The 24,241-nt window shown below is 46.7% G+C and overlaps 1 protein-coding gene across 1 annotated transcript in view; it reads right to left on the reverse strand.

The window, feature by feature from the left end:
* Nucleotides 1-24,241, reverse strand: part of LOC139276261 (H(+)/Cl(-) exchange transporter 4) — a 126,358-nt gene that overhangs the window by 67,124 nt on the left and 34,993 nt on the right. Inside the window, exon 2 of the mRNA XM_070893992.1 lies at nucleotides 2,096-2,346. The gene's annotated coding sequence lies outside the window, so the exon portion shown is untranslated. The remainder of the gene's footprint in view (nucleotides 1-2,095; nucleotides 2,347-24,241) is intronic.

Here is a 24,241-nt window from a genome sequence, read left to right on the forward strand (position 1 = left end):
AAACCTGCCCCTCTTTCTGCCATGTTTCTGTATTTGGCTATAATGTCATACTCCCAAGCGTCTACCTGTGCTCTTAGCTCATCCGCCTTATTCGCTATACTCCTTGCATTAAAGTATATACCATTCAACACAGGACGACTTACAGATTCGCTTTCTAGATTCTTGCTATCCAACTCCTGCTTTACTTCCTTCCCTTTTGAATTCGTTCAGGTTCCCATAGAAACATAGAAACATAGAAAATAGGTGCAAGAGTAGGCCATTCGGCCCTTCTAGCCTGCACCGCCATTCAATGAGTTCATGGCTGAACATGCAACTTCAGTACCCCATTCCTGCTTTCTCACCATACCCCTTGATTCCCCTAGTAGTAAGGACTTCATCTAACTCCTTTTTGAATATATTTAGTGAATTGGCCTCAACAACTTTCTGTGATAGAGAATTCCACAGGTTCACCACTCTCTGGGTGAAGAAATTCCTCCTCATCTCGGTCCTAAATGGCTTCCCCCTTATCCTTAGACTGTGTCCCCTGGTTCTGGACTTCCCCAACATTGGGAACATTCTTCCTGCATCTAACCTGTCTAACCCCGTCAGAATTTTAAACGTTTCTATGAGGTCCCCTCTCATTCTTCTGAACTCCAGTGAATACAAGCCCAATTGATCCAGTCTTTCTTGATAGGTCAGTCCCGCCATCCCGGGAATCAGTCTGGTGAACCTTCGCTGCACTCCCTCAATAGCAAGAATGTCCTTCCTCAGGTTAGGAGACCAAAACTGTACACAATACTCCAGGTGTGGCCTCACCACGGCCCTGTACAACTGTAGCAACACCTCCCTGCCCCTGTACTCAAATCCCCTCGCTATGAAGGCCAACATGCCATTTGCTTTCTTAACCGCCTGCTGTACCTGCATGACAACCTTCAATGACTGATGTACCATGACACCCAGTTCTCGCTGCACCTCCCCTTTCCCCCTGCCAAGCTAGTTTAAACTCTCCCCAACAGCACTAGCAATACACCCCGCGAGGATATTGGCCCCAGCGCTGTTGAGGTGCAACCCGTCCGATTTGTACAGGTCCCATCTCCCCCAGAAGCGGTCCCAATACCTCAAGAATTTAAAGCCCTCCCCCTCCTACACCAATTTTCCAGCCACGTGTTCATCCTCGCTATCCTTCTGTTCTTGTACTCATTAGGACGTGGCAATGGTAGTAACCCGGAGATTACTATCTTTGAGGTCCTACCCTTTCATTTCCTTCCTAGCTCCCTAAATTCTTCCTGTAGGACCTCATCCCTTATTTTACCTATGTCATCGGTCCCAATATGGACCACGACCTCTCGCTGTTTACCCTCGCCCCCAGGATCCCCTGCGTCCGCTCTGTGACATCCTTGATCCCAGCACCAGGGAGGCACAAAACCATTCATGAGTCATGTCTACAGCCACAGAAATGCCTGTCTATTCCCCTAACTATAGAATCTCCCATCACTAGGGCTTTTTTGTTCTTCGTCCCTCCCCCCTGTGCAGCTGAGCCACCTGTGGTACCTTGGAATTGGCTCTGGCTGCACTCCCAGAGGCACCATCATCCTTACCGATACTCAGAATTGAATATTGGTTTGAAAACGAGATGGACGCACGGGGGGACTCCTGCACTACCTGCCTAGCACACTTACTATGTCTGGTGGTCACCCACTTCCCCTTCATCTGCACGCCTTTAAGCTGCGGAGTAACCACCTCCTGAAACGTTCTATCCACGTGTTTCTCAGCTTCACGGATGCACCTTATTGACTCCACCCGCTGCTCCAGAGCTTGAGCAGTTGAAGCTGGAGACAACTCCTGCACACATGGTGCCTAGGCTGCGCGAAGCGTCAGGACTTCCCACATGCCGCAGAATGTGCACTCCACGGGGCTGAGCTGCACTGCCATCCCTCTAGTTAGACTTATCTGGTTTAAAATCTACTTAAAAAGAGAGAAAAGAGAGCTACTCACCAACTCACCTCACCGACCTCTGTAGCCTCCTGAACTCACTGACCTCTGTGGCCTCCCGACCTCCGAACTCCCGACCTCCTTAAAAGGAAAGAGAGAAAATAGCGAAAAGAGAGCTACTTACCAACTCACCTCAACGACATCCCGGCCTCCAAACTCCCAGCCTCCGAACTCCCGACTCGCCGACATCAGGGCCTACCTCAGGGCTTACCAAATTGCCGACCTCAGGACCTAATGAATCGCCGACCTCCTGAACTCGAACTCGTGATCAGCTGTCAGGTGGGAGCTTTCACTGTACGTTTGATGTTGTCAGGTAATCAGCAGGAGCAATGGCTACAAAATTGCCACCTCAGGTTGACAGACATGGTTCCCGAGCTGCGTGAAGCACGTGGAAATTAAAAAAGTAAGTGGAAAAAAAGGCTCCAGGCACCTATAAACTGCCTGATAATCATTGCATTTGGGCCCCCGCCACTGCCAGTCGGGTCGGCTCTGCAACGACACCGTCCTGGGGGAAAGGCATGTGGGAGCGAGATTGGGAACCCGCTGTTAAAAATAACAACTTTCCCATTCGAGCCGCCACCGATCGTGCCCACTACCACCCCGCAACATTCTGGCCTAACTGTCTTTGAGGAGCGTATAATAAAATGAAGCATGTGACAATGAAGAGGCATAAGCTGTAGGCAAGAAGGCGGCAGCCTCTCTATATCATTGAAATCACACATCAGAATTGTGTCTCAGCAGGGATCAAATGAACATAGGAGAATGACGGGCAAGAAAAGACCAGCTGGTCCATCCAGCCTGCTCCATACTGTGAGAGGCAAAAAAAAACAGAAGGAAAAAACCCAATGCCAGTAAGGTGGGCGGTGGGGGGGGGGGACTCTGGATAATTCCTCTCGAACCCCCTCAGGTGATCAAAAACCAATGCAGGAGCTCTCATTGACCATTTGTACGGTATCTGTTAATCCACTTACCTTTCATATGATGCAATCTCTGCCTCAGTCAAGAACCAACCCAGCTCTCTTCTGAAGGCATGCAGAGAGTCAGCACCCACCACACCAGCCGGCAATGCATTCCAGAGGCTCACTGCTCTCCAGGAAAGGAAGAGCTGCCTAATACCCAGTCTATTCCTACTTTTGCATAATTTAAACACATATACTCTGGCCCTACCTAATCTGTCAAATGTAAAGAATGTTGTGCACCAAGAAATATGCCAGTTATTTCCCATGAAAACCACACAATGGCAAGTGTGGACATGTACTCATTACAATACCCATTTTCTTCCAGTTACATACATTACATTACATAGGATATACGGCACAGAAACAGGCCATTCAGTTCAACCAGTCTATGCCGGCCTTTATGCTCCACTCGAGCCTCCTCCCGTCTTTCCTCATCTAAATCTATTAGCGTAACCCTCTATTCCCTTCTACCTCATATGCTTGTCTAGTCTCCCCTTGAATGCATCTATATTATTCACTTCAACCACTCCCTGTGGTAGTGGGTTCCACATTCTCACCACTCTTTGGGTAAAGACGTTTCTTCTGAATTCCCTATTGGATTTCTTGGTGACTGTCTTATATTGATGGCCTCTAGTTATGCTCTTTCCCACAAGTATAAACATTCTCTTTCTATCCACGCTATCAAAACATTTCATAATTTAAAAGACCTCGATTAAGTCACCCCTCATTTTTTCAATAGAAATGAGACCCCGCCTGTTCATCCTTTCCTGATATGTATACCCTCGCATTTCTGGTCTCATCCTTGTAAATTTTATCCAGTGCCTCTATATCCTTTTTATAATATGGCGACCAGAACTATACGCAGTATTCCAAGTGTGGTCTAACCAAGGTTCGATACAGGTTGAGCAATAACTTCCCTACTTTTCAATGTTATACCTCTAGAAATAAACCCTAGTGCTTGGTTTGCTTTTTTATGGCCTTTTAGTGATTGGTGCAGTTGTATTCCGAGGTCCCTTTGTTCCTCTACCCCACCTACACTCGCACGTTCCAAGTAATAAGTGACCCCCCCTATTCTTCCTGCCAAAATGTAATACCTCACATTTATCTGTGTTGAACTTCATTTTCCAATTATTTGGTCATTCTGCAAGTTTATTAATGTCCTCTCTGCTTTCTGTCCTGAAGATAACTGACCAAAGGCCTTTTGAAAATCTAGATAAATTACACCTACTGCATTTTCATTGTCTACACTCTGTTACCTCTTCAAAAAATTCAATAAACTTGGTCAAGCAAGATTTTCCCTTTTGAAATCCATATTATACTTTCCATTTCTGGTATACATCTAGTTTCTCCTTTAGTAGGGATTCCATTCGTTTTCCTACCACTAAGCTAACTGGTCTATACTTCACTGGACATGTTCTAACCACTTTCTTAAATTTAGGTATTACATTAGCTATCCGCCAGTCTTTTTCTAACGAATTATTAAATATGTGTACTCATACCTCTTCTATCCCTTCCCTAGATTCTTTTAATATGTGTGAATGCAATCCATCTGGATCAGGGGTTTTATCCTCTTTGAGTTTGATTAGTTCACTTAATATATCACTTTTTTAATTTTAAATGCACATATCTCATTACTAATCCCATCATCCAATGTCATGTCCAGCTGTTCCATCTCCCCGGTAAATACCGAAGCAAAATAATGATTTAATATTTCTGCCATCTCCCTATCATTACCTGTGGTATTGTCCTGCTTATCCCGTAATGGCCCCATTCCCATCTCAACCTTCCTATTTTACTATTTTGTTTTATGTTCCTTGATAATGTAATTTCATTGTTCCTCTTTGCCTTACCAATTGTTTTTTTGACCTCTCCTAATCCCTTCGCATTCTCTCTGGTCTAGATACCAGAACCACAGAAACGCAGGCCAGTCTCCCTCGGCAGGTGCTCTGCACCGTTACCATTTGAAGCATGCACACTCCAGTGTGTTGCACAGGTTTAGAGGTCGAATCGCAGGATGGGTCACTTCACTCAGGTGTGGAAGGGCGAGGTGTGGAAGGGCGAGGAAGAATTGCCTACTGCTGCTGACTGAAGCACCAGTAGGGTGGCCTATTCTGGTTGGACGTATTCCTGGAGATTTCATCACACAACCTCCCATTTCCCACCGCACCGCCCAATCAGACAACCTTTTTAAAAATCCTTCCCAAATATTTTTGTAACTAATAAACAGAAATGAAAATGATGCACCATTTTGTAAATGCCCTTGTGATTTTCCCCTCTGGTTGCTCGCAGCAGTAGGCTGGAGATTAATCTGTAATTTCCGGAGAGTCCAGGGTAATCTGAGAGAGATGATAACCCTACCAGCACCACCCCAGTTCTTGCTGACTTGCTTCATGATTCAGAACTCTCAGGCTGTGAAATGGAAGATACTTCAGGGACATGAGTGGGCATATCAGTCACTTGTCTCTCTGTAGAGCATGGAGCACACAGTTTCTACACAATGTTATGCAACAAGGACCATAGGGACAGGAGGGGGCCATTCAGCCCCTCGAGCCTGTTCTGCCATTCAATCAGATCATGGCTGATCTGTACCTCAACTCCATTCACCCGCCTTAGCTCCATAAGCCTTTATACAATATGATCAACAAAACAAAAAAACAGATGATCTGATCATTATCACATTGCTGTTTGTGGGAGCTTTGCTGTGGGCAAATTGGCTGCCGCGGTTCTCACATTACAACAGTGACGACACTCCAAAAGCACTTAATTGGCTGTAAAGCACTTTGATATGTCCGGTGGTCGTGAAAGGCATTATATAAAGGCAAGTATTCTTTTTATAGCCTTATCGAACAAAAATCTATTGATCTCAGTCTTGAAAATTTCAATTGACCTTCAGCATTCACAACCTTTTGATGGAGAGTTTTCCAGATTTCTGTTGTGTTCCTAACACAGATGAGACTGCACACAGGGAGGTCTTTATTAAGACACTCCGGAGTGAGTAACAGGCCTTAGGGGCCGGCTTATATACAGTGCTCCCAAGGGATGCGCTCCCTGGTGGCGGAACATGGGAGTGCACGCTTTACAGATACACAACAATTTCCACTACCTTTCATGTGAAACAATACTTCCTGATTTCAGTTCTAAATGACCTAAATGATACCCACATGTTCTGGATTCCCCCATCACAGGAAATAGTCTCTCTTTATTTACACTATTGAATCTCTGCATCATTTTAAACACCTCAATTAGATTATCCTTCAAACTTACAAACTCTAGGGAATATAAACAAAGTTTATGCAACCTGCACTCAAAGTTTAACCCTTCAAGATCAGTATCACTCTGGTGAATCTGTACTGCACCCCCTCCAAGGCCAATATATCTTTCCTGAACTGAACACAGTACCGCTGCACTCCAGCGATTAAACACACAGTGCATGCACCGGTAGGTAAAGCTATAAAAAGGCCAAGGGCACTTTGGCTTTTACAACAGGGGCATGGAGTACAAGAGCTAAGAAGCACTCACTGTCTGGCTAGTCGACATTTTAAAAGCACCCATGACACACAGTAACACCAAAACAACACACAATTCACAGACTTTGCTACTTTCTACCCTTACATTCATATTCACATGGCCTTCTTTGACCTGACAAAAGGCTTTTGACATTGTCAGCCGTGAGAGATTATGGAGTGTACTCTTCAAATTCGGCTGTCCTCAAAAATTTCTCACCATCCTCCGCTTGCTTTATGATAACATGCAAGCCGTGATCCTGACCAATGGATCTGCCACAGACTCAATTCATGTACGAACCGGGGTGAAGCAAGGCTGCGTCATTGCACCACGCTCTTCTCCATCTTGCTTGCTGAAATATTACATCTCACCATCAGCAAGCTTCCCGCTGGAGTGGAGATAATCTATAGAACAAAGGGGAAACTGTTCAACCTCCATCGCCTTCAGTCCAGATCCAAGTTCGTGCCATCCTCTATCATCGAATTACAATATGCAGATGAAGCTTGCGTCTGCGTTCATTCGGAGGACGAACTCCAAACCATCATCAACACTTTCAACCACTGCCTATGATGATGATTGGTCTCCAGTCATCTCGGACCCCCTTGCCACTGGATCAAGACCATGCTCAGCTAAGCTCGTGTGGTAGCTGGCGTGCAACGACCACCCCACGTTAAAAGAACTCATGCACAGATATCTTCCACTCCTCTAACATAAAATTCGGGACCTGGAACGTCAGTGTTATGTTCTTAGATGCTCTAATAATGATGCCACGAGGCAATGTGTTGTACTTGAACTGTAGTGAATTTAGTCCTTTATTGATAACTCCAGAGTGAGGATCACACCTGGTGGCCTGCCTTTTATACTAGGCCAGGCACACCTGTACAGGTAACCTACAAATCTCCCACTGCTGTGCCCTCTAGTGGCACACTTTGTGATAGTACCAACGGTAGCCATGTAGGATACATGACATCACTCCCCCCTGAGCATTTATTGCAAATCACCTCTGCATTGACTGTACTCTGGGCTTAGTTCTATCTGGTTGACCCTTGGCAGGTCGTTTCAGTCTTGGGTGAGTGGTTGGTGCAGTGGAGTGCTGGTGGTTGCTGTTTGTGTGTGTGTCTCTGTCCACTCCATTCACCCCCACCGCGCCCCACCCCCCACACATATAGATTATGCCGGAGGCTCATTGCATTCATGTACATTCAAGTTCAGAAAAACAAGTTTGCATTACACTTGTGGTTCAGTTGTGAGACCAGTACGTTAGACTGATGAGATACGTTATCGATGCGTGCTGGGGATTGGTAACAGGTGCGTAAGGACAAACTAGTTCCAGAACTGCTGGATGGAGTCCAGGCAATCTGGTGGTGGCGCGGTGCCCAGTGCTGGCAGTGGGAACCCGGTTGGCTCAAGTTGCCTGCACTTGTGGCTGTTGCCGTGGTTCCTAGCGTTGGGCAGGTTCACAGATGCCTGTGACCTCCCTGTCCTTTCTTTGCACCCTGGGTCGCTGCTGCTCCCTGAGAAGCTGTCGTCTATCAGTGCACAGGAACTGCTGACTCGCTAGCCTGGGCGTTGTTTGGTTTGGGATCCTGGCTGGTCCCAGATCCTGGCTGGTCCCGGTCCCCTTTGGGAGGACTGTAGCAGGTAACCCTTCGTATCCGGGTATGGCCTTGGTGGCGATAGGGTCTGGGGGTGACACCTTAGCACAGTTTGCTTTTTCAGGCTCGTGGCGGTTAGTGCCATCGGGTGCCCGATAGGCGGAGCCGATCAGGGGCAGGGTATCAATACCGGTGCCGTTGCCCTCCAGAGATCGTTTGCTCTGCAGCTCATGTGTATTGGCTGCTTGTGGCCACACTCCATGGTGCATAACTCTGGTCCCAGGGATGCAGACTACAGCATTGGGTAGCTCGCTGGACCTGTGTGCTCCCAATGGTTGTCTGCCCACTGCATTGGCTGCGTGCAGTTGAAATCCTACATCACACAACTTTTCATTACTTATTGTGAATACTTTGTAGCTCCGATCGTAATCGCGCGACTTTTCCTCGCTGGTTACATGTACACAATTCTGATCATCAACTACACATTTTATTTCTGACTTACAGATGCTATTATATTGATTGAGTGTGTCAAACTGTCCCTTTAAGTGTGGTGGGTTGCAGGCCTTCTTTAAGAGAGCCTTGCTTTCTTTACCCTAATCCTCTTCCCACTTCCAATGGATCTTCTCGATCTTCGCTGAGCAGCGTTGGTCCATCACCTGCAACAATCCACAGTGTGCACCGCACTATCATGGAGTACCTTAACATCCGCACCACCAACGACTGGGATAAGTTCATTGGTGTAGGTGAGCAGCTTTGCCTGAACCAGGACGAACTTAGGTCATTCAGCTTGATTGTCCCATAGCCACTCAAAGGCTTCTTGATTCATTACTGACTGGCTCGTCCCAGTGTCCACTTCCATGAAGACTGGAATGCCATCTATCTCGACTTCCATCCTCAACGGGGAACACTCGGTGGTGCAGGTAAACATGCTGTATACCTCATCGTGGGACTGAGCTGCCTCGCTGCCTATCGTTTCATAATCCACGCTGGATTCATGGCCATCTGCAGACTCCTGATCGACACAGTGAGTCATATTTCTCTTACACATTCGCTGGAGGTGGCCCTTTGTGCTGCAGCCTTTGCATACATAGTCTTTAAAACGGCACTGGTGAGCCCTGTGATTCCCTCCACAACGCCAGCGTGGAGCTATTCGGTTAGCCCCCCTCGGTGGACTCTGAGTTAAGGGACTCGGGCGCCTGTTCTCTCTTCCCTGAGAGAGTTTGCGTTCTACAGACCAGCCTCTAAAAGGTGCCACTCTGTGCACAGTTCCTGCTGGGTTTGAGTCCTGAGGATGAGTCATCCGCCTAGAGTCGCAGGTCAAGGTCATGAATGCCTGGCTCACAGAGATGGCCTTCTGAAGTGTGACTGTGGTATCTGCCGTCAGTAGCTTATGAAGAAGGCCCTCATGGCCGATTCCAATGACAAAAATGTCCCACAGCGCTTCGTTGAGGTGATTGCCGAAATCACACGGTACCACCGCCGCCTGAGGTCTGCAGTGTATTTCGCGATTTCCTGGCCTTTGGGCCATCGGTGGGTGTAAAACCGGTGTCTAGCTGTGAGGATGCTCTCCTTGGGCTTGAGTTGCTCATGGATCAGTATTACGAGCTCCTCGTATGTCTTGGTCATTGCTTCGCTGGTGCCAGCAAGTCCCTGACGAGGCCCATAACTGGTTAGCAGGATAGCTCTGTGCTTGCCAGCCAGTGTGGCCGGGTTGTCTCCTGCCAGGTCATTTGCTGTGAAGAAATGGTCGAGCTTCTCCACAAAGGCGTCCCAATCATCACCATCGGTGAACTGCTACAATGTACAAGGGTAAGCCATTTTCACGTGAAAGTCCGTAATCTTGTCGCCAATTGTTATGTCCTTAGATGCTCTAATAATGACTCCACGAGGCAATGTGTTGTACTTGAACTGTAGTGACCTTAGTCCTTTATTGATAACTCCAGAGTGAGGATCACACCTGGTGGCCTGCCTTTTATACTAGGCCAGTCACACCTGTACAGGTAACCTACAAGTCTCCCACTGCTGTGCCCTCTGTTGGCACACCTTGTGATAGTACCAACAGTAGCCATGTAGGATACATGACAGTCAGGACCCTCATGGACAACTCCAATAGCGACAGGCCGGAACGCTGCACCGCTGTAGTTGCCCGGGAACTGAGACACTTTGATATCGACATCGCCGCCCTAAGCGAGACCCGGTGGGCAGGGGAAGGCCAGCTCAAGGAACAAGGTGGAGGTTACACCTTCTTCTGGAAAGGGAAACCAGAGACAGAACGCCGTCTCCACAGAATCTGCTTTGCCATCAAAAACGAGCTGGTCGACCACCTCAAAGGCTCCCCCTGCGGGACTAACGAACGCCTCATGACGCTTCGATTCATCCTATCCCGGAACCATTGCGCCACAGTAATCAATGCGTATGCCCCAACACGCGATGCAATAGATGAGGCCAAAGAGGGTTTTTACTCCAACCTCGAAAAATCCCTGTCCTGCGTTTCCGCGGGCAACAAACTGATCCTCCTCGGTGACTTCAACGCCAGGATCAGCAAGGTCACAGACCTCTGGGGAGGCGTGATTGGCAGAGAGACGGCAGGGAAAGCCAACTTCAGCAGTACACTACTCCTGACAAAATGTCTAGAACATGAACTTGTCATCACCAACACCTTGTTCTGTCAGAGGGACAAATTCAAGGCATCGTGGCAACACACTCGCTCCAAACACTGGTACCTGCTCGACTATGCCATCATCCGAGCCAGGGATCGCAAGGATGTGCTTATCACCCGTGCCATGACAGGAGCTGACGTCTGCTGGATGGACCACTGCCTAATCCGATCCATCATTGACATCAACATAGCCCCAAAGCGGAGGGAACAGCAGATGCAGTGCCACAAAAAAGTTAATGCCGGGAAGTTAAGGACTCAGCTAAGAGAGTCCTATACAGTCAGCATCTCACAGCTAACCTGGCTTGCCTTGATGACCCCAAAACACAGAATGCCCACAGCACTTGGTCTGCCCTCCAGGCCTCCATAACCAGTGCCTGCAAAGAGATGCTCGGTCACTCAACCAGGAAACACCAGGACTGGTTTGATGAGAATGATCAGGAGATGCAAGAGCTAATAGATCGCAAGCGCAGGGCATTTCTGAGCCTTAAACAACAACCCAACTCGGGAGCAGCAAAGCAGCATTACAGATAGCTCAAGGCTGAGGTCCAACAAAAAAAACGGGACCTAAAGAACAGGTGGTGGATGGAGAAAGCACAGGAGATACAACAACTGGCCAACAGCCATGATGTGCGAGGATTCTTCATCGCAGTCAAGGCCATTTATGGTCCAAACACACAAGGCCCACCCCATTGCTGGCCAAGAACGGGAAACACTCATCAAGGACACCAAGGCAGTCAGGGCCCTCTGGAAGGAGCACTTCGAAGATCTCCTCAATCGAGACACTGCCGTTGACTCGACTCCATCCCACAGCATGCTACCCGCCACCACCTCAGTGAGACCCCAACACTGCACGAGGTAGAAAAAGCCATAAGACAGCTCAAAAAACAACAAGGCTACGGGTGCGGATGGAATCCCTGCTGAGGCGCTGAAGTATGGCAGAGAGGCACTGTTGGCGCGAATACATGACCTCATCTCTCTCATCTGGAGGGAGGAGAGCATGCCGGGAGATCTCAGAGCTGCAGTGATTGTGACCATCTTTAAAAAAGGGGACAAGTCCGACTGCGGCAACTACAGAGGAATCTCCCTGCTATCAGCCGCTGGGAAAGTTGTCGCTAGAGTCCTCCTCAATTGTCTTCTCCCTGTGGCTGAGGAGCTTCTCCCGGAGTCGCAGTGTGGATTTTGTCCCCTGTGGGGCACAACAGACATGATGTTTGCAGCGCGACAGCTGGAGGAAAAATGTAGGGAGCAGCACCAGCCCTTATACATGGCCTTCTTCGACCTTACAAAGGCCGTTGACACTGTCAACCACGAGGGTCTATGGAGCGTCCTGCTCCATTTCGGATGCCCCTAAAAGTACGTCACCATTCTCCGCCTGCTCCACAACGACATGCAAACCGTGATCCTTACCAACGGATCCATCACAGACCCAATTCACGTCTGGACCGGGGTCAAACAGGGCTGCATCATCGCCCCAACCCTCTTCTCAATCTTCCTCACTACCGTGCTCCACCTCACAGTCGACAAGCTCCCTGTTGGAGTGGAACTAAACTACAGAACCAGTGGGAATCTGTTCAACTTTCGCCATCTCCAGACCAGGTCCAAGACCACCCCAACCTCTGTCATCGAAGTACAGTACGTGGACAATGCCTGCTTCTGCGCACATACAGAGGCTGAACTCCAGGACATAGTCGACGTATTTACTGAGGCGTACGCAAGCACGGGCCTTACGCTAAACATCACTAAGACAAAGGTACTCCACCAGCCTATCCTCGCCGCACAGCACTGACCCCCAGTCATCAAGATCCACGGTGTGGCCATGGACAACATGGACCACTTCCCATATCTCAAGAGCATCCTATCAACAAGAGCAGGCATTGACGATGAGATCCAACATCACCTCCAGTCCGCCAGTGCAGCCTTCGGCCGCCTGAAGAAAAGAGTGTTTGAAGACCAGTCCCTCAAAACTGCAATCAAACTCATGGTCAACAGGGCTGTAGTAATACCTACCTTCCTGTATGGCTCAGAGACATAGATCATGTACAGTAGACACCTCAAGTCACTGGAGAAATACCACCAACGATGTCTCCACAAGATCCTACAAATCCCCTGGGAGGACAGACGCACCAACACTAGTGTCCTCGACCAGGCCAACAGCCCCAGCATTGAAACACTGACCACACTTGATCAGCTCCGCTGGGCAGGCCACATAGTCCGCATGCCACACACGAGACTCCCAAAGCAAGCACTCTACTCGGAACTCCTTCACAGCAAACGAGCCAAAGGTGGGCAGCGGAAATGTTACAAGGGCACCCTCAAAGCATCCCTGATAAAGTGCAGCATCCCCACTGACACCCGAGAGTCCTTGGCCAAAGACCGCCCTAAATGGAGGAAGTGCATCCGGGAGGGCGCTGAGCACCTTGTGTCTCATCGCGAGAGCATGCAGAAATCAAGTGCAAGCAGCGGAAGGAGCATGCGGCAAACCAGTCCCACCCACCCCTTCCCTCAACGACTATCTGTCCCACCTGTGACAGAGTCTGTGGTTCTTGTATTGGACTGTTCTGCCACCTAAGAACTCATGTTAAGAGTGGAAGTAAGTCTTCCTCGACTCCGAGGGACTGCCTATGATGATGATGATGATTCATACTTGTACTGCAGTTCCATAGAACATTGGAATTCCCAGACATGTGACCACTCAAAACTGCCACCAAGCTCATGGTCTACAGGGCTGTAGACAATATGGCAGAACCTTACGCCCCAGTGGGCTTTTCTCTTTCTAGCCCCATCCATTGCAGTGATGTTTCTGACTAAAATTGCCTGAGTCAGAGCAAACTACGGGCTGCTTTTGTGCAACGCACCCATGCCGACTAATTACTGGTTTGAAACAACCGAAAGCCATTTGAGATAGAGCCCCGTCAGGCAGCATCTGTGGAGAGAAGCAACGTTAACTTTTCGTGTCCGACCCAAAACATTAACTGCTTCTCTGCACAAATGCTGCCTGACCCGCTGAGATTTCCAGCATCCGCAGTATTTAGCTTTTGTATTTGAGATAGGGCCCTAACAGTTTCCAGATATCAAAAGACCTTCATTCCTCGAGTGTGGCAGGGATTTGAACCAGCTCTTAGAGGTGAAAGGTAATACTGTGTTATTACCTGCCCACTGTGTCTCCCAAACAGCCTTATGTGAGCCAATGCCTTAATATCACCAGGCGTGCTAAAGGTTTAAGGTTAAATGTGAGAGAAGTAGAAAGCTTAGCTTCCTTGTGTACGAGGCATGTGATAAGCAATGTTTCCTTCCTTGACTTTAATGCTGTGGTCGTAAAAGCTAATGGTATGGTAAAGAATTGCAATAAAGAATCTAAAAAGACTTAGTCGAGATCTACTTTAAATCAGCACAGCTTGATTACACCATTAAAACAATGTTAGATCTTACTTTTGACAGGAATTGAAAGCCTCACCTTGAAAATTGAGCTCATTATAATTTGAAAGAGACGACTGGATAGGTTTAAGGGTTTGATGTATTCTGGTTTCGATTCGCGCCTGCTTGTAAAACAGGGTCGGGCTAATTCTCGACAATCAGCGTGGAGAAGTGCAAGGCTGAATGGAGGAAATTGGTCCAGCGCTGTTGTGTGTAATATCTTTTGTTCCCTAGTATAATTATATTAACATATTCTTGTTAATTTTTCATAGAATCGTAGAAAATTACGACACAGAAGGAGGCCAGTCGGCCAATCGTATCTGTGCCGGTTGAAAAAGAGCTACCAAGCCACTTTCCAGCACTAGATCTTTCCTATCCACTCTATCTCGGCTCCTCATAATTTTATACACCTTAATTAAATCTCCCCTCAGCCTCCTCTTTTCCAAGGAAAATAACCCCAGCCTATCTAATCTTTCCTCATAGCTAATGTTGCCAGCTGGCAACATCCTCATAAATCTCCTCTGTACCCTTTCTAGTGCAATCACATCCTTCCTATAATGTGGTGACCAGAACTGCACGCAGTACTCAAGCAGTGGCCTAACTAGTATTGTATACAGTTCTAGCATAACTTCCCTGCTCTTGTATTCTATGCCTCAGCTAATAAAGGAAAGCATTCCGTATGACTTCTTAACTACCTTACCGACCTATCCTGCTACCTTTAAGGATCTGTGGACATATACTCCAAGGTCCCTCTGTTCCTCCACACCTCTCAGTATCTTCCCATTTTATTTCAGGAAACTCTGAACAGATCAGGACTTCCAGACATGGGGCTCAGTTTTCTCCAGTGCTGTATTTTGGCGTATTTCAAGAGTTTGGGGGCCCGACTACTCCAAAAAAAAACTTGAACGTTTCCCCGATCTAATTTTTGAAATTGGCGCTGCGCAGCCTGTCCTTCAGCTTGGGGGGTGGAGTCTAATGTCTGCGTCGAAAAAAGAATGTCCCCCTCAACACCCCCCCCACCTTGCGCGGAAAAGAAATGACGTTTTTTATGTGACTGCTATGGGCGTGCATACCCAGTACACCTCTCAGTCTGCATTCATCCATTTTTAAAGAGCAGAGGCTCGACTTATACCCCACCTCTTGGCTTCTTTTGAAGCTGCTGTATCGCCTAAGGGTTCTCTTATTTAAGTGTCTGGCAGTTCAGTTCGTCTTCCACCCCATCCTATCCCCCCCCTCCCCCCCTTGGCTTCTTTTGAAGCCGAGCCCCGAGCCCGTGTCAGGCGAGGGAGCGATTCTGCTGGTCGACGCTCCGACCCTTGAGCCCACTGAGGAGACGTTCGGTGGTGGTGTGGTACTTTGGGGAAAAAAATCAAAAATTAAAGAATTGCATTAGACTTCCATTTTCTCCCTTTTGACTTTGAAATAATTAAGATTTATGATGCATATTCTTTGCTTTCTTGACTCTCCAAAACTTCGCCTAAAAACAATGGCATCTTTCTGCGACGATTTTGTAATGCACGCTGCTTTTTCTTAAGTGCCCAGAGGTTTTTTGACATGGTCACATACGCCATCCTAGTAATAATGTAAGTTGGCCAAACTTGCTTAAATGTGAAAAACTGGTGTAGACATCCGGTTACGTCCCCTATGACCCAAAACAATTGTAACCTAAAATAATCCAAACTAACTGAATTACGCTGGCGCAGAAACTTTGGGGAAACTTGGAGATTTTTATTTACTCCCCAAAAAAACGGTGTACGCCAAAAAAGCGGCGCAGATAACTGGGGAAAATTGAGCCCATGGCCTTACTCCTAAACCAAAATAAAAAGGCAGCGTTTAAAAGGTGAAATAATAATGTTCAAAGTGAAGTTTTTATATGATAGACACAAGGATCCTATTTTTTAAAATGAAGAACAGTGTCCACTCCAATTTTCTCCCGTCATTGCTGGGTACGGTTTCACGGGCACTGACTGTTTCATCCAGGGAACAATGACAAACAACAGTATGGTGTTTGCAGGTGAGAGAGCGGAAGTGCGAGAGAGAGAGAGATTACACTACTGCCTGCCACTCAGGGTGCTTTTTCAGCTTTGACTTTTGAATACAGAGGGATGGGGAGTTCCCCACAGGTGGAGGAGGGAATTCCCCACAGGTGGAGGAGGGAATTCCCCACAGAGGGATGGGAAATTCCCCACAGGTGGAGGAGGGAATTCCACACAGGTGGAGGAGGGAATTCCACACAGAGGGATGGGGAATTCCCCACAGATGGAGGACAGAATTCCCCACAGATGGAGGAGGGAATTCCATACAGAGGGATGGGGAATTCCCCACAGATGGAGGACAGAATTCCCCACAGGTGGAGGAGGGTCTTGAAGGAGAACAGGTCGAGAAGGTTAGGGAGAATTCCAGAGTATGGAACCTTGCAACTGAAGGCACAGCCGTCAACGATGGGGAAAAGGGAGCAGGATGCACACGGTGCCATTCGGAGAATTCGGGGAGCAGAACGTAGGGCTGGAGGAGGAGAACACAGTGCTGGATGAGGTTACAAAGATAGGTAGAGTCGAGGCTTTGAATAGATTTAAACACCAGGATGAGAATTTGAAATTTGAGGTTTGGGGGGACCAAGAAGCAGGAGGTCAGTGAGGAAAGGGTGATGGATGAATGGGACATGGTGTGGGATGTTAGGGACAGCTGAATTTTGAATGAGCTGTGGACCATCGAAGGCTGGCAAGGAGAGCATTGGAATGGTTGAGTCTGGAGGGATAAAATGCATGACTGAGAGTTTCAGCAGCAGCTGGGCTGAGGCAGGGGCCCAGGCAGGCAATGTTACACAGCTGAAACTAAACGGTCTTTGTGACGGAGTGGATTTGAGGTTAGAAGCTCAGCTTGAGGTCGGCTTGGATGCCAGCAGTTTGATTCAGCCTGAGACCGTGGCCAAATTCTTGCTCTGTGCATAGCTAAGGTTCCCCAGAGCTTGACTGTCACAACACTGGAGAACCTATAACTGGATTGCTGCCTTCACTCTGCTTGTTCTGTTTTTACCAGTTTACTTGTGATATCATAAAAATGGTGATGTGCACAACATTTCTAGTTTGTCCCATCATACCTCCGGTGTCACAATTTCCTGTCTCGTTTAGCTAAAGGCAAATTTCTTTCAGTTGATTGATACAAATACAGATTTATTCTAACTACCTTTTCAGAGAGAAAGAAAGCTTATCATTTGGAAAGTACAGAGAAATTCTCCCACCAACAGAACACACTTCACTAACACAGAAGTAGGAACATTTGTAGCTCATTCCTTAAAATATAATCTCAACAATCACACCCACAAAAAAATGAAAGCCAGACAATTGAGCCTAAGCTCTGACTTGTAGCTTGAAGAGCAATTAAACTCTGATTGACCTCATCCTGCACGGTATGATCAAACAATTACACTCTGATTGACCTCATTCTGCACAGTATCATCAAATAATTACACTCTGATTGACCTCATGCTGCACAGTATCATCAAACAATTACACTCTGATTAACCGCATGCTACACAGTATCATCAAACAATTGCACTCTGATTAACCGCATGCTACACAGTATCATCCCTGGCCAAAGTGGCCATTAACAGTTCCACGCAGCGGGTGGTCGAGGGGGTTGTTCGGCCCGACAGCCTGCGTCTCTTCCATGGCTAAGTTCACGCCCGGGTGTCCCTGGAGATGGGGCACACAGTGTCCACCGCAACACTCGAGGCCTTCCACAACTGGTGGGCATCATCACAATCAGGAACAAAATGTTAATTTGATTTATTAAGGTTCCTTTAAACCTTTTTGTTAATTTACAGGTTCCAGTGGATGTGCCCCTTCAAGGGGGCACATGGTTGAATTGGCAAATTGCCAGTATTTAAAAAGAGTTGCGCAATAACACCAAATAATTACACTCTGATTGACTTCACTCTTCACAGTGCCATCAAACAGTTAAACTCTAATTGACCTCACCCTGCATAGCATCATCAAACATAGAAACATAGAAAATAGGTGCAAGAGCAGGCCATTCGGCCCTTCGAGCCTGCACTACCATTCAATAAGATCATGGCTGATCATTCAACTTCAGTACCCCACTCCTGCCTTCTCTCCAAACCCCCTGATCCTTTTAGCCATAAGGGTCACATCTAACTCCCTTTTGAATATATCCAACGAACTGGACTCAACAACTTTCTGAGGTAGAGAATTCCATAGGTTCACAATTCTCTGGGTGAAAAAGTTTCTCTCATCTCGGTCCTAGATGGCGAACCCTTTATCCTTAGACTGTGACCCCTGGTTCTGGCCTTCCCCAACATTGGGAACATTCTTCCTGCATCTAACCTGTCCAATCCCGTCAGAATTTTATATGCTTCTATGAGATTCCCTCTCATTCTTCTAAATTCCAGTGAATATAAGCCTAGTCGATCCAGTCTTTCTTCATATGTCAGTCCTGCCATCCTGGGAATCAGTCTGGTGAACCTTCGCTGCACTCCCTCAATAGCAAGAATGTCTTTCCTCAGAGTAGGAGACCAAAACTGCACACAATACTCAAGGTGTGGCCTCACCAAGGCCCTGTACAACTGCAGTAAGACCTCCCTGCTCCTCTACTCAAATCCTCTTGCTATGAAGGCCAACATGCCATTTGCTTTCTTTACTGCCTGCTGTACCTGCATGCCAACTTTCAATGACTGATGTAACATGACAGTGGTGATGTGTAGTGTGATTGTTAAATCTTTTGCTAATAAACCAACTAGTTTTTAATAGCAATGTGCTGCTATGAATTCTTAAGCAAAGAACCCATGAAGCAAATACATTACACCTACCATTTAATTATCTCTTCAGGGGGTCCTGAAAGGACAAAGGTTGTCCCAGCCGATACTACATTTTACGTAATCAGTGGATTGCAAGAGAGTTCCACATACACCGTCCGAGTCTCGACCATGGTTGGAAGCAGGCAGGGAACGGCCATCGTCGCCTCGGCCCAGACACATGAGTGCACTCGCTATTGTTGATTAAGGCACCAGACCGTTTCCAGGCTATGATGAGGCCTGCAGTGATAGGCCCCAAATGCTGTGGTTGGATTCTGTAAGCATGCAGACCGTATGGGCTTTTCCACCCTGACAATCTCAATATCTATGTCTGCTCACGTAGGAATGCATCATTATTCATTGGTTTAATAATATCAGTACAATTAAACTCTGATTGACTAGGCTTTGGCTATTTAACAATTAGACTTTGTGGTCTTAAAAAGGACACAGCTCCACATTCCCAACAAAATTATACATTGTACATTACATGGTATAACATTTCCTGTCTTTATAAAACAGTACATCATCCGACCTACTGTGAAAGAGGTCGTCTGCTAGTACATATAAAAATTTAAGTCTGGCACACTCTTAAATATCACAGTTAATTACTGGTGCAAAATAATCTTAACAAGTATAGCGAGAAAGATAGACAGTCATCTCCTCCTGGTTAATTTGACTGGGGGAGGAAGAGCCAAGGAAATTGGTGGGCCATTGAAAGAAATCGGAAGGAAGTTTGAGACAGATTTGGCTATCTGGGTGAGATAGTGAATGTTGCGACGATTTGTGTTGATGTATGGGCAGTTCTTTTTATGCCATGGGCCAATTTTCAATAAAAAAAATAAATTCAGACTGTCCAAACCCATTTCGTGTAGGATCCTCTTAACCCATGGAAGGAGGAGACTTCCATCCCATCAGGCCTCAGAGATGAAACGGCCACTTTGGTCACGTACTATGCCACCCAGTCTTGCCAAGTTACCTTTTCTAAGAAGCTTTCTGAGAAAACTTTCCACCTTAAGTCCTACTCCTGAAACAGAAAATAATGTGAAAGAATTGGCATCATGTTTTTTTCATCCAGATTTGAACGACAGCCTCGGCTAACATTGGAACTTAGTTCAACCAAACAAGGGGCCATAAATAAGAAAGTCACCTATAAATCCAATAGGGAATTCAGGAAAACCTCTTTCCCCAGAGAGTGGTTAGAATGTGGAACTCACTACCACAAGGAGTAAGTAAGGCGAATAGCATAGATACACTTAAGGGGAAGGTAGATAAACACATGAGGGAGAAAGGACTGGAGGGATATGCTGATAGGGTGAGTTGAATTAGGGTGGGAAGAGACTCATGTGGAGCATGTACACTGACATAGACCAGTTGGGCCAAATGGCCTGTTTCTGTGCTGCAGATTCTATGAAATTAACTGTAATTCATTCCTGAGCATTTCTTGCATAAGAACATAAGAAATAGGAGTAGAAGTAGGCCATTTGGCCCCTCGAGCCTGCTCCGCCATTTAATAAGATCATGGCTGATCTGATTATGGACTCAGCTCCACTTCCTTGCCCTCTCCCCATAACCCTTTATTCCCTTATCTCTCAAAAATCTGTTTATCTCCGCCTGAAATATATTCAATGACCCAGCCTCCACAGCTCTCTGGGGCAGAGAATTCCATAGATTTACAACCTTCAGAGAAGAAATTCCTCCTCATCTCAGTTTTAAATGGGCAGCCCTTATTCTGAGACTATGTCCCCTAGTTTTAGTTTCCCCTATGAGTGGAAATATCCTCTCTGCATCCACCTTGTTGAGCCCCCTCATTATCTTATAAGTTTCAATAGGATCACCTCTCATTCTTCTGAACTCCAATGAGTATAGGCCCAATCTACTCAACCTATCTTCATAAATCAACCCCCCTCATCTCTAGAATCAACCAAGTGAACCTTCTCTAAACAGCCTCCAATGCAAGTATATCCTTCCTTAAGTACGGAGACCAAAACTGCACGCAATACTCCAGGTGTGGCCTCACCAATACCCTGTACAGTTGTAGCAGGACTTCTCTGCTTTTATACTCTATCCGCCTTGCAATAAAGGCCAACATTCCATTTGTCTTCCTGATTACTTGCTGTACCTGTACACTAACTTTTTGTGTTTCATGCACAAGGATCCCCACGTCCCTCTGTACTGCAGCACTTTACAATTTTTCTCCATTTAAATTATAATTTGTTTTTCTATTTTTTCTACCAAAGTGGATAACCTCACATTTTCCCACATTATACTCCATTTGCTAAATTTTTGCCCACTCACTTAGCCTATCTATATCCCTTTGCAGATTTTTTGTGTCCTCCTCACAATTTTCTTTCCCACCCATCTTTGTATCATCAGCAAACTCGGCAACATTACACTCGGTCCCTTCGTCCAAGTCATTAACATAGATTGTAAATATTTGAGGCCCCAGCACCGACGCATTTATCCCGACTCTCTGTTTTCTGTTCGTTAGCCAATTCTCTATCCATGCTAATATAAGTTTTTACAAGTTGTTGTTCAGGTTATTGGGTGTTAGTGGGGTGGATCAGCCCTGGGCAGGTGAGGAGTGACCTGACAGAGTGAGAAAAATACTGCAGATGTTGGAATTCTGAAACAAAACCAGAAAATGCTGCAAACACTCAGCCAGCATCTCTGGAGAGAGGTGGCGAGTTAGCTTTTTAGGCATTGTCCTTCATCAGAATCTGACAGCCATGGCTGAGTGGGTAGCACACTCACCTTTGAGTCAGAATGTTTTGGGTTCAAGTCCTACTCCAAAGACTTGAGCACAAAATCTTGGCTGACACTCCCGGTGCAATACAGTGGGATTGCCGCACTGTCAGAGGTGCCGTCTTTTGGATGAGATGTTAAACCGAGACCCAGTCTGCCTTCTTGGTTGGATGTAAAGGATCCCATGGCACTATTTCGAAGATGAACAGGGTCTACTCAGTGTCCCAGGTCATTTTTATATCTCAATCAGCATCATTAAAACAGACTATCTGGTCATTGTCTCATTGCTGTTTGTGGGAGCTTGCTGTGCTCAAATTGGCTGCCGTGATTCCTACATTGCAACAGTGACCACACTCCAAAAGTTACTTTATTGGCTGTAAAGTGCTCTGGAACATGCTGAGATCATGAAAAGTGCTAATAAATAGAAACATAGAAAATAGGTGTAGGAGTAGGCCATTTGGCCCTTCCAGCCTGCACCACCATTCATAGAAACACAGCAACATAGAAAATAGGTGCAGGAGTAGGCCATACGGCCCTTTGAGCCTGCACCGCCATTCAATGAGTTCATGGCTGAACATGCAACTTCAGTACCCCATTCCTGCTTTCTCGCTATACCCCTTGATCCCCCTAGTAGTAAGGACTTCATCTAACTCCTTTTTGAATATATTTAGTGAATTGGCCTCAACAACTTTCTGTGGTAGAGAATTCCACAGGTTCACCACTCTCTGGGTGAAGAAGTTTCTCCTCATCTCGGTCCTAAATGGCTTACCCCTTATCCTTAGACTGTGACCCCTGGTTCTGGACTTCCCCAACATTGGGAATATTCTTCCTGCATCTAACCTGTCTAAACCCGTCAGAATTTTAAACATTTCTATGAGGTCCCCTCTCATTCTTCTGAACTCCAGTGAATGCAAGCCCAGTTGATCCAGTCTTTCTTGATAGGTCAGTCCCGCCATCCCGGGAATCAGTCTGGTGAACCTTCGCTGCACTCCCTCAATAGCAAGAATGTCCTTCCTCAGGTTAGGAAACCAAAACTGTACACAATACTCCAGGTGTGGCCTCACCAAGGCCCTGTACAACTGTAGCAACACCTCCCTGCCCCTGTACTCAAATCCCCTCGCTATGAAGGCCAACATGCCATTTGTTTTCTTAACCGACTGCTGTACCTGCATGCCAACCTTCAATGACTGATGTACCATGACACCCAGGTCTCGTTGTACCTCCCCTTTTCCTAATCTGTCACCATTCAGATAATAGTCTGTCTCTCTGTTTTTACCACCAAAGTGAATAACCTCACATTTATCCACATTATACTTCATCTGCCATGCATTTGCCCACTCACCTAACCTATCCAAGTCGCTCTGCAGCTTCATAGCATCCTCCTCGCAGCTCACACTGCCACCCAACTTAGTGTCATCCGCAAATTTGGAGATACTACATTTAATCCCCTCGTCTAAATCATTAATGTACAGTGTAAACAGCTGGGGCCCCAGCACAGAACCTTGCGGTACCCCACTAGTCACTGCCTGCCATTCTGAAAAGTCCCCATTAACTCCTACTCTTTGCTTCCTGTCTGACAACCAGTTCTCAATCCATGTCAGCACACTACCCCCAATCCCATGTGCTTTAACTTTGCACATTAATCTCTTCAATAAGATCATAGCTGATCATTCACCTCAGTACCCCTTTCCTACTTTCTCTCCATACCCCTTGATCCCTTTAGCCGTAAGGGCCATATCTAACTCCCTCTTGAATACATCCAACGAACTGGCATCAACAACTCTCTGCGGTAGGGAACTCCACAGGTTAACAACTCTCTGGGTGAAGAAGTTTCTCCTCAACTCAGTCCTAAATGGCTTACCCCCTATCCTTAGACTGTGTCACCTGGTTATAGACTTCCCCACCATCGGGAACATTCTTCCTGCATCTAACCTGTTGAGTCCCTTCAAAATTTTATATGTTTCTATGAGATCCCTTATCCTTCTAAACTCCAGTGAATAAAGGCCCAGTCGATCCAGTCTCTCCTCATATGTCAGTCCAGCCATCCCGGGAATCAGTCTGGTGAACCGTCGCTGCACTCCCTCAATAGCAAGAACGTCCTTCCTCAGATTAGGAGACCAAAACTGAACACAATATTCCAGGTGAGGCCTCACCAAGGCCCTGTACAACTGCAGTAAGACCTCCCTGCTCCTATACTCAAATCCCCTAGCTATGAAGGCCAACATACCATTTGCCTTCTTCACCTCCTGCTGTACCTGCATGCCAACTTTCAATAACTGATGTACCATGACACCCAGGTCTCGTTGCACCGCCCCTTTTCCTAATCTGCCGCCATTCAGATAATATTCTGTCTTCATGTTTTTGCCACCAAAGTGGATAACCTCACATTTATCCACATTATACTGCGTCTGTCATGCATTTGTCCACTCACATCATCTCTCCAAGTTACCCTGCAGCCTCTTAGCGTCCTCCTCACAGCTCACACCGCCACCCAGTTTAGTGTCATCTGCAAACTTGGAGATATTACACTCAATTCCTTCATCCAAATCATTAATATATATTGTAAATAGCTGAGGTCCCAGCA

This window comes from Pristiophorus japonicus, chromosome 11, assembly GCF_044704955.1.
Source record: "Pristiophorus japonicus isolate sPriJap1 chromosome 11, sPriJap1.hap1, whole genome shotgun sequence".
Classification (NCBI taxonomy): domain Eukaryota; kingdom Metazoa; phylum Chordata; class Chondrichthyes; family Pristiophoridae; genus Pristiophorus; species Pristiophorus japonicus.